At 34.5% G+C, this 10,365-nt stretch overlaps 1 long non-coding RNA gene across 3 annotated transcripts; it reads left to right on the top strand.

The window, feature by feature from the left end:
• Window positions 1-3,163: 3,163 nt before the first annotated feature.
• LOC148852208 (uncharacterized) lies at window positions 3,164-7,077 on the top strand. 3 transcript variants are annotated; one of them, XR_016099910.1, is made up of 3 exons: window positions 3,164-3,351; window positions 3,456-3,694; window positions 6,455-7,077. It is a non-coding gene; the product is annotated as an uncharacterized LOC148852208 (long non-coding RNA). The 3 variants fall into 3 exon arrangements; XR_016099909.1 differs by having other exon boundaries at window positions 6,412-7,077; XR_016099908.1 differs by lacking the exon at window positions 6,455-7,077 and having other exon boundaries at window positions 3,456-3,773.
• The last annotated feature ends 3,288 nt before the right edge of the window (window positions 7,078-10,365 follow it).

The raw sequence follows: 10,365 nt of genomic DNA, 5'->3' as shown, positions 1-10,365 counted from the left end.
TTGTATGTTCTTTGTAAGATTAGAGAGAGAGAGAAATGGGTGAAATGGGTGAATGGGTTGCAGTATTGCACCCAAAGAAACCAAAGAGAAGCTCTTGACCCGACCCAAAAGCCGTGCTGCTTGTGGGCCCATGGCTTTCATTTTGGCATAATAGACCGGTCTAACTGGGGAGACCAAAAAGGGCTGGATACGAAGACACAGGTGAGTTCACATCTGCGCCCCACAAATCCCCCACATGCACATCTCAGCGTGCATTAATGGGAACATCTCTGCGCATGTGGGGCGCTTGTCGCACACAGGCCGTCCCATGCCACATCTCAAACATCTCGTAGTAGTAGATGTTCTCAATGCACGCCTAACATGTGCAGGCATTTGAGGGGCGCAGATTTGAATTCATCCATATCCAATTAGATTGGTCTATTATGCTACGATGAAAGCCATGGGCATGGACCCACAAGCATCACGGGGTCGGGTTGGCAGGCTGGCAGGTTCAACCGTCTTGCATGTAAGTATGCAACGTACAACTTAACCCACACTAATTCTCAGCGATTTGCTGCAAGTAGGTTCAAGTTGGGTATTTAAAGATTTCCTTAGGCTATATTTGATTTGAAAGAAAAGATAGGAAAAGGAAGGGAAAGACCAAGAAATTAGTACAGAATTTGTAAAATTTTCTTTATCTTTTCTTTCCTTTCCCTACATTTTCCTTCAAACCAAACATGGCCTAAAAGGGCTGAGAAATGAAAAGGACGCGTGGGTTTATCAAGTAGTGAGAAAGGCGATGGAGTGAATGGCGACATATATAGGAATTAATACATCACATGAATGTTATGGGCTAAAACGACAGCTTTGATTGTTTCGAGAGCTCTAAGTTTATCAAGTGGGAATTTCACTATGAATTTGCACTCTTCGTTGAAAGAACAGATATTATATAAAGGTAGGAAGGCGACAGGTCTTTCACTGCCAAAAAGTTTTTTTTTTTATTTCTTTTTTTTTATGTGGGTGGTAGGTTTTAGTAGTATAGCTAAGCACTAAAATGCATGTTAATAAAAGAAGAGATAATATGATTTTTATGATGAAGAAATTTCATAAATAACAGATTAATTGAGATGGTTTGATGGTAGAGACAAATAAGATTCAAAAAATCATTACATACCGGCCAATATGTATCGTATCGGGAGCATCCCGATATGCCCTTACAGAGAATTTATCAGGGTTTTGATCAGTTCAGGGGGTGGAAGAACCTTAAACCGGCCCCCTGAACTGGATTTTTAAAAAAAATACAAAAAAAAAAACGATACTGATATATCTCTACCGACGTATTAAACGTATCGATATTTGGAACCATAAAATCAAAACTTTCCACAGCCTGAAAATGTGACAGATGGTAGGACAGATAAAATCAAAGCAAATTTGCACTCCAGTTCAGCTATGGTGTTTGGTAGCAATGCGTCATTGTACTAAAAGTAAACTGTTTTTGCATTCAAAATAGAAGCAAACTTCACTTCCAACTTAAATTAAATGGAAGAAATCTTTGCACTTGGTCGATTTAAAATAGGTAGATTCCAACCTTGGGATTCATGTTTGCATCCATCACAATCAAAACAAGATACTGTAAATTTGCATCCTTCCACTTGAATAAATTTGCATTTACATTAGTCTTTCACTTTTTGCATTCTGACTGAACACATCCCCAACTTCAAAACTTTAGGCTCTGTGTGTTTGCCAGTGGGAATCTGAAGAACCAGATAAAATTTTGCACCTGGTTCAGTTTTTCATCCACTTATTTATTTGTTAACATGATCATTAGCACTCTTTCTGGATACAAAATGTCTTCTTGCCATCACTGACAGTGCAAATTTTGCATTCCAAAAACTGATACAAAATTTGCACCATCTTCCTTCTAGTTCACTTCTCTTTCATATAAAATGGGACCAGATCATCTAGCTTTCACTTTATTCCCAAAAAAATGACATTCCTACCTCTATTTTCTTTCATAAGAGGGGAGGACCACATGATTTCACTTAGAGACAAACAAAAACAAAGCCAAATGTGAAGCAATGGTAAATCAGAATTTGTACCGGGATTTTGAATTTCTTTACCATTAATGTAGGTGTCGTTTGGCAAGTTTTTTTTGAAAGATCTTCTAGTAGACCTGACAACCAAAAGGCAATGTGAGCTTTTTCGTTAAGATCTTAATAGCCTAAAGACTATTTGGTTAAGGTGCATCTTCCTATACATCTTTTAACGAGAAAAATGGGATGAAAAAAGTTGAAAAACTCTATTTAGAGTTTACCGAAAATAGCCTAAAATGGGTTTTGTATTTTTTCCGGAACATCATCTTTTAACAGCTAAATCTTTTTCCAACCAAATGGAAAAAGACCAAAACATAAGCTACTGACTTCTAAACAATAGACAGCCTGCACAAAAAGACGCAAATCAATGGAGAGCATAATAAGATATGAAATATGCAAGAAAGATAGCAAGATGTGTATAGTTTTATTTTCATTGCCAATAGGTTTAGTTTTTCATAATGCACATGAACCTACTTCAATCTTTAACAAAATAATTATTGGAAAAGACAATCTCCTGATATGTTTTTTCCATGGTTCCCATCATGTTTTGGATGGATAGAGGAGTTGCACACATTCATTGTTTCACTATAATTCTTTTATTCTTTTTTCTTGATAAGAGTAGCTTTTCTAAATGTAGCACACTTTATCTAAACCTCATAATGGAGCCATATTTTCTTCCTTTTTTTTCTTAAATTTTTAAAAGTCACTTCATTGGTTCAAAACTTTTCAGAAACATGGAAGCATGACCCTTTCGTTTCACTCTATATTTAGCTACTACTCACAAATTGTTCTCACATTCATACTTACGGAGCACCACTGCCATCTTGGGATGAACAAGAAGAACCGAAAAATTGAATCGATTAAAAAATTTGATCGAAACCGAACCAAAAAAACGGTTAACTGAATTGATCGATTCGGTTTTAGTTTGATATTTTGAAAAAACCGCTAATTCTGGTTCGGTTTCGGTTAATCCATTTAAAAAAACGGCGGTTAACTGAACCAACTGGTATATGTTAATAAATAATAATACATTATATATATAATATATAATATTTTAAAAATTTTAAAAATCAGAATCCCTAAGACCCTAACGTGCCTTTCCCCTTTCTTTCCCAGTTTCCCTCTCGGCTCTCTCTCTCTCTCTCGACTCTCAGACTCTCACTCTCACTCTCTCGAATTCAAAACTTCAAAAGTCATAAGTCATAATCTTCTTCTTCCCCAACGCCACTGACGCCCGTCGGCGCTCCACCACTGGTCGAATCACCGATGCCTCCGACGGGTGTGTTCCAAACTTCCGATGAGTGTTCTGTAGTTCCCTATTTTGTGTATTTGTGTTCTCCTTTCTCTCTTAGAATCTAATATTCTTCTTCTTCTTCCCAACAGCTAGACCTATTCGACGGCAACAGGCAAGCCTCCAAAGTTTGATTGGTGGTGTCTCACTGTCTCTCTCTTGGTGAGTGACAGTGTCTCTCATCAGTTAGGGGTTTGACTGACTCTCTCGAACTCAGAACTTCAAAAGTCAGAACTCAGAATATTCTTCTTCCCCAACGCCACAGACGGCCGTCGGCGGAGCGCCACTAACCAAATCACCAAGCCTCCGATGGGTGTGTTTCAAACTTCTAGTGAGTGTTTTGTACTTCCCTCTTCTGTGAATCTGTGTTCTCCTTTCTCTCTTAGAATCTAATATTGTTCTTCTTTTTTCGCAAATTATGTTATTCCCCCCCCCCCCCTTTTTTAATTTTGAAGGCATAAAAGAACCGAAAAATCGAACCACGGTTAATCGATTGCATCAGTTCGGTTTCAATTCGATTAACTGCAAAAACCGAACATATTGGTTTGATGCAAAAATGCACCCCCCGGTTTGGTTAACCGAACCATGAACACCCCTACTGCCATCCATGTATTGGCCAGGAACATCTCCTCATGAATGATAAGAGAGATATACCAATGTACAGCTGTAATTACTTGTGAGTAGAGATGTGGTAACAACTTGTTGGGAGCAGATCCGAGCTCCTATCACTTACCGTGATCAAATATTCCAACCGTTTCCTGCTTTATAATAGGAGCAAAAGCTTTTTCAGCCTATGAGGATGTAGTTTAGAGAATTTCATTAAAATCCCTTGTCTTTTAAGGTTTTCAAAAGTGGAAACATATCATGAACGTTGGACGTGAGACAATAGGAGGCATATTTCTTTACAAATGTCACAAAAATCCAAGATATGATTTAGTAGTATTAGTAAACTATATTCAATGTCCCTACTTTACCAAAAGTTGTTTACTCTGGTTCGCTTTAATTTTCAACCCTAAGAAGAGAATGCAGCTAACAGATGAGATTAACTTTCAAGTGGCAAAATCTTGTATTTTGTATGTATTTGTATTGTACATATTTATATTTGTATTTTTTTCAAACTAAGCCTAAAGTATTCCTTTAGTCAGTTTTTTACCCCAAACCTGATCCCTGGCCAAAAACTATTGAATCGGTCAACGATCTGTTGACCCGGGCAATCGAACCATCAACCTGTTGACCCATCCAATAGTTTTTGGTCATTTTTCTATTTTTAATTTTTTTAATTTTTATTATTAGAATGGACCGTCCATTCAAATAGAACTTTCGAACCGTCAACCCAGAAATTGGTGACTAGAATGATTCTGTTTCTGAATCATTTTTTAAAACCATGTATTTTATTCAAAATATATTATCTTAGACCTACTAACTGTTTTTATCTTCTACAAACATTTCTACTATGAAAAGATTAATGAGAACCCCCCCCCCCTAATTTATTAATATTGTTCACCTAACATAGGCATTGACCATAAAGGCAAAAATGTCTTTAGAATATGCTTCTTGAATGGCATATGATGTTTTAATCAACCAAAGGAATAAATTTTAAGGATAAATTTAACTTATACCAATATGGCAACATCAAAGCATAAAGGGAGTGAAACTACTTAGAGTTATAGCTAACTATATCCATTATTTCATATAATAATTGATCTCACATTCATTGAATTTCAATTTATTACTAGTTTCATTATTCTTCACAAATTAATTTTATTTTAGATCCCATCAATAATTTTGGTGGGATATTGAAAGGTCAAATATTTTGCAATAAATGTTAATAGGCATTTCCACGTAATAAAAGTTTTTAATTCAGATGTCTTTTTCCCTCGAGATAATAAGGGATATTTCACCTTTCTTTTGAGACTGAACATGGTAATGATATTTGTAGAGGACGGTAATTTTGTCAAACCAAATCATGATAAATATTCATACCCATATATAAATAATAGTTGTTATGGAGAAGAACTCTAGCAAAACACAACACTGACGGATCAGCTATGGAATTACATTTAGGATTTGCTCCTCAAAGAACATTATTTACACCGAATTCACAGCATATTTCGGCCGTACATCCGAAACATTTTCATAGTCATAAATTTTTATTTGTGGGGAGATGTTTTTAATACACAGCTGAAACGTGCTGTGAGATTGGTGTGAGGCGCTCTCTAATAATGAGAAACAGATCCAAAATCATGGAAATACACTTAAAACATAGCATGAACTGCCTTTGAATTTTTATTACTGGAATGCCCATGTTTCATTGGAGTGCTGCAAAGGAGTGTTGGTCAGCAGTAGCAGTAGATGTGAAATTATTGATAAAATGTTAGAATGTGTGTATGTATGAGTTCATATTTGTTAAAGAAAGAAAGGATAAATCAATGTTTTCAAATCGCTGTTGATTTGGAGGTCAGACTGTTTAGTTAAGAAACTGTTTAGGCAATCAGTTTCATTTTATCTCAAATTCGTCCTTTGGCCAAAAATCGTTGAATTGATCAATGATTTATTGATCAGAGCAATCGAATTATCAATCCTTTTAATGCTTTTTTGCCATTTGATTTTAATTTTTTTAAATAAAAATGGTCATCCATTCAAACCGGATGATCAAACCATCTATTTAAAAACTGGTGGCCAAAATGATTCTGATTCGAGTCATTTTTAAAACTTTAAAATACACCAACGCTTAAAAATTGGAAAGCAGTTTCTTTTTTCTATATTTTTTGTGGCAATTGAAGAGTAGATGTGATCTGATCTCTATACTATATGATTTGATGTAGCCCCATCTTTGACAATTTCACTATGTCATGTAACCCCAATAAAAATGTTAAACAAAGGGATATGCCCACACAAGTAGTCATCTGCAAATAATCAGATATTATCTTCCTAAACAAGGTGCTTGGAAAAATCCAATTTAAAAATGGAGAGTATCCCAAAAGCAATTTTATGAGATGACAAAAGCACTTCCCCCCACCTATTGACTTATTGTGTTTGCCCTTCTAGTAAAGGAAATTGGGTCGTTACTTATGCTCGTTTATCAGCTCAGACTCGTGATGGCGGCTTATATTTTAACAGCCAACAACTCAATCTCTTATGTACGAGAGATAGAGAAAGACATTGCAAATTGCTTGGAATGGGGCCAAAGCTTCCAAGTTGGAAGACAATCGAAAAGAAAGGGATTGAGTAGTTGGAAGAAGGATATTTTGTTTGAACTCAGAATAAACAAAATGATTCGTGTAGTAATAAAGATTCTCATTCGCACCGCCGCGGCGAACAGGAGAAATGGCCGCTCCCTCTTCCATAAGCCAAGTGAAATGCTACGAGTACATACAAAAGTTGAGAATCTGCGATGCGGTCCGTCTGTCCATCGGGGTGTTTCTTGCTACTTGGCGCACGGAAAGGTCACTGAACCACGTGGCCCCTCCATTACGTGCCCGTAATCCCACTTGTGCATGTATGACCAAACTCTTTCCCTGTTTAACCTCCGTCTATATGTCTCTGGAGAAAATCCTCCACGCCTTGCTCTCTCTTCACATGCTTTATTATTATTATTATTGGTTGAGTGGGAGGTATACTTGCATGTCCAAAATGAGATGAGAGAGAGAGTGGAGAGAGAAATATAAATAGGTTAAAATTTTAGGATGATGGCCTGATGATGTTGAAATATGATTGACCAAGTATTTTCATTGTATAAGATAGATTATATCTTTATACAATCGTCCATATATTGTAACAACTAAGAAACTGTGACGCCGGTAGGAGCATATCGGGCAATATTGAAAATATATATATATATATATATATATATATATATATATATATATATATATATATATATATATATATATATATTTAAATTGGTTGAGGGACTGGTTTAAGGCTCTTCCATCTTTAGTGAATTGGCCAAAACTCCAATATACATTCTATAAGGGTATATCGGGGTGCTGAAACGATACGTATCGTCTGATAAAAATTGATACGTGTTAATACTTTAAACATTGCTGTGAGGCTTAACTTCTGCTGATAAATAACATTGCAGCAATAAAACACAGTGTTTTAGCTCCGTTATATAACTAGGGCATTATATGAAAAACATTGTATCAATCTACCATTATGATAATAGTGATAATTAGTCAAATTGGTATTCATAAAAAATTGAAAAATCACCATAGAGGTTTTGATTAATCAAAGCTCTTTTGGTATCAATCCTTGCATCATAAGTTTATCCTTATTATTATTATTGTGATGATAATGATGATGATTGAATTCAAACCTGGATTAATCGTCCATAGGTTTGTAAGGTTCAACTTGAATCTAATTTATAATATTTGCAGCAATCGTATATAGTGTTTTGGCTCTATCAAGTACAGGAAGAACCTACCTCGACCAACTTCTCTTGAGCTGCATTTGTAAAATTAAGGGAAACAAATTATTTTATACAAAAGTGATGATACTTTCCTGTTTTTTTTTTCCCCTTAATTTACTGATGTTTGATTTAGCTTGGAAAATGAATTAGGTGAAAGGTTGAAGGTATATGGGGCAAGATTTCAATCAAATAGACCAATCTTCTCTTTGAACACTCCATATATAATTGTTCAGCCACATATGCAGACATGCACATACCTGAAAAAATGGGCTATGAACAAACTCCATAAATGCTATGAAAATTAGGAGCTTTTCAAACATATATGATGCTCCTGCTTCACTATTTGGCTAGATAAGAAAAAACCATAAAATCAATTTACATGGAATTTTAACACATAATTTTGTGTTAAAATAAAAGAATCTGTCATATCAGCAAAAATAATTTGATGATTTTTCTGATGCCCTGGTTGTTTTTGTTTCAAAAAACAAAATCATATATATTGGGGAACACCCCCCTGCATTTTTAGTATCTAAATAAATAATTGCATTTATATCTATCTATCTATCTATCTATTTAGTGGTCTGAGTCATTACTCATTTCATCTTTTAAATCATAAAGAAGACGTGTTACTTTGTAATTAAAACAAGTTTATCATATACAAGTTTAAATTCTATTTTAAGAAGATAAAATATATGATATCAGAAAGAGCTTTGACCAATCAAAAGCTATCCATGAATTTTGCTAAATACAATATGATCACAGTTTTTTCATATATCCACTTTGATAATCAAAGAGCCGTTGAGGTGCAATATTTGATTTTGTTTTCTCGAAACAAAAAATAATTACCACATCAGCAAAATTTCTATATTTTGTTGATGTGGCAGTTGTATTTATTTATTTTTTTAAATCATATGCATTGAGGAACACCCTCTAAATTAAATTATTAATGGAAAACTCTGACTCAGCACAACTTTAATGTTATCTATTGTGTTTGGCTTTATGAATCCTATCATGCCATTGTACTAGATCTATCAACATCCACCAAAGCTCAGGTTCCATTTTCATATTGAATTGACTAACACCAAGTCACCAATTGCAATCCTCATCCATTGTCCTGCGTTTTGAGAACGGTTGGATTTTTAATCTCATAAGAGATTACATGATTGATCAATTACATGAGAATTTGCACCTCCACATTATTCAAAAATTAGCTTTTCTCTTATAAAACCCAGTTTTGAATTTGTCCCACATTGGAAAATTATAAACTTTGTTTTCATTATTTTAATAGGAACTAATTTATACTCCTTATAAATAGTAGAGAAAAATATAGGAATTTGATCTTGCGTAACGCAGGTGCGCACATGTGTGCGTGTATGTGTAGAACGTAATGAGGCACGCGCTTTAGAGACGCACTTTGCTCACGAAGGATGACTTTGATTTTAATGCATGCTGACCGTTGTTAGCCAATTAGAGCCAATTTGTATTTAAAATCTCTATCCAATGTAGCAGCAGTTAACAAATTGTATCTAAAAACAGAGCAGCTAGCGACGAACAACAAGACTAGTTTCCTCCCATAACAAGATAACCGAGACCAAATTGTTTTAATGCGTGGACTATACAGCAATGGGTCCGGTCAATGATTCGGATCAGGACACCCCCACTTTTCCATAACCACCAAATATAGCAAGAAATTTGAGCTAAATTAAGGTTTCTCAATTAATGCTGCTTTTAGCTTTAATATAAGGTCTTCTTCTTTCTTCTAAAGAGAATATTTGAAGCAGAGAATGCTTAGGAAAGGCATTAATAATTAAGAGCCTGTTTGGATTGACTTTTGCAGTGATTGAGTTGTGTTGAATGAGCCAATTACAACAAGAATCTATTTATCATAGCTTCACTGCTTCACTGTAAAGTCAGTTTTTGAGGTCATGTCAACTTATTTTTACCTTCCCAGATTTTTATCAAATAGAGCTTCATGACTTTTCTGGTTTTTTGATAAATAAAACGCTAGAAGAAGCTGTTGTATGAAAATCCTCTCAAAAAGGCACTAAAAATAGGGTTTTCTTAATTAAGCCATATTTGAGAGTAGTTAAAAATAAGTGTTTATTGGAATTAATATATTTGTACATTATATCTTGAACCATACCTAAAACAGATAATTGAATTTTGTTTTATTTTTATATTTTAATAACCTCATTAAGGATCCAAGTTTACCACAGGATTGGCATAGTTTAAGCAAATTGGCGGGTCGGGTCCAGCTCTGCAGCCCTATTTGATATATACTGTACACCACTACAATTTGGACTATACTTCATTCAATGCCCTTTGATTAGAAAGCACTCCTTCCTAGTTAGCTGATCATATAAAATGTATCCTTAGATGTCTAAATAGTGTATACATGTGTCATCCTTAATTTATTATTTTTGTTGAAATTACTAATATAATTAATTTAAATTACTAAATTGTTAAATTATTTTTGCAATAAATTATAAAAATAAAGATTAACTATTTTAAACAATATTGCATTTCTTATAGTAATTATCAGTTTTTATTGTTTTATTTTCTCTTGATAAATTCCGTACATCACACGGGTC

Source organism: Nelumbo lutea, chromosome 5, assembly GCF_056320005.1.
Source record: "Nelumbo lutea isolate HS-2025 chromosome 5, American lotus-T2T, whole genome shotgun sequence".
Lineage (NCBI taxonomy): Eukaryota > Viridiplantae > Streptophyta > Magnoliopsida > Proteales > Nelumbonaceae > Nelumbo > Nelumbo lutea.
This window is presented reverse-complemented; position numbering and strand designations above follow the sequence as displayed.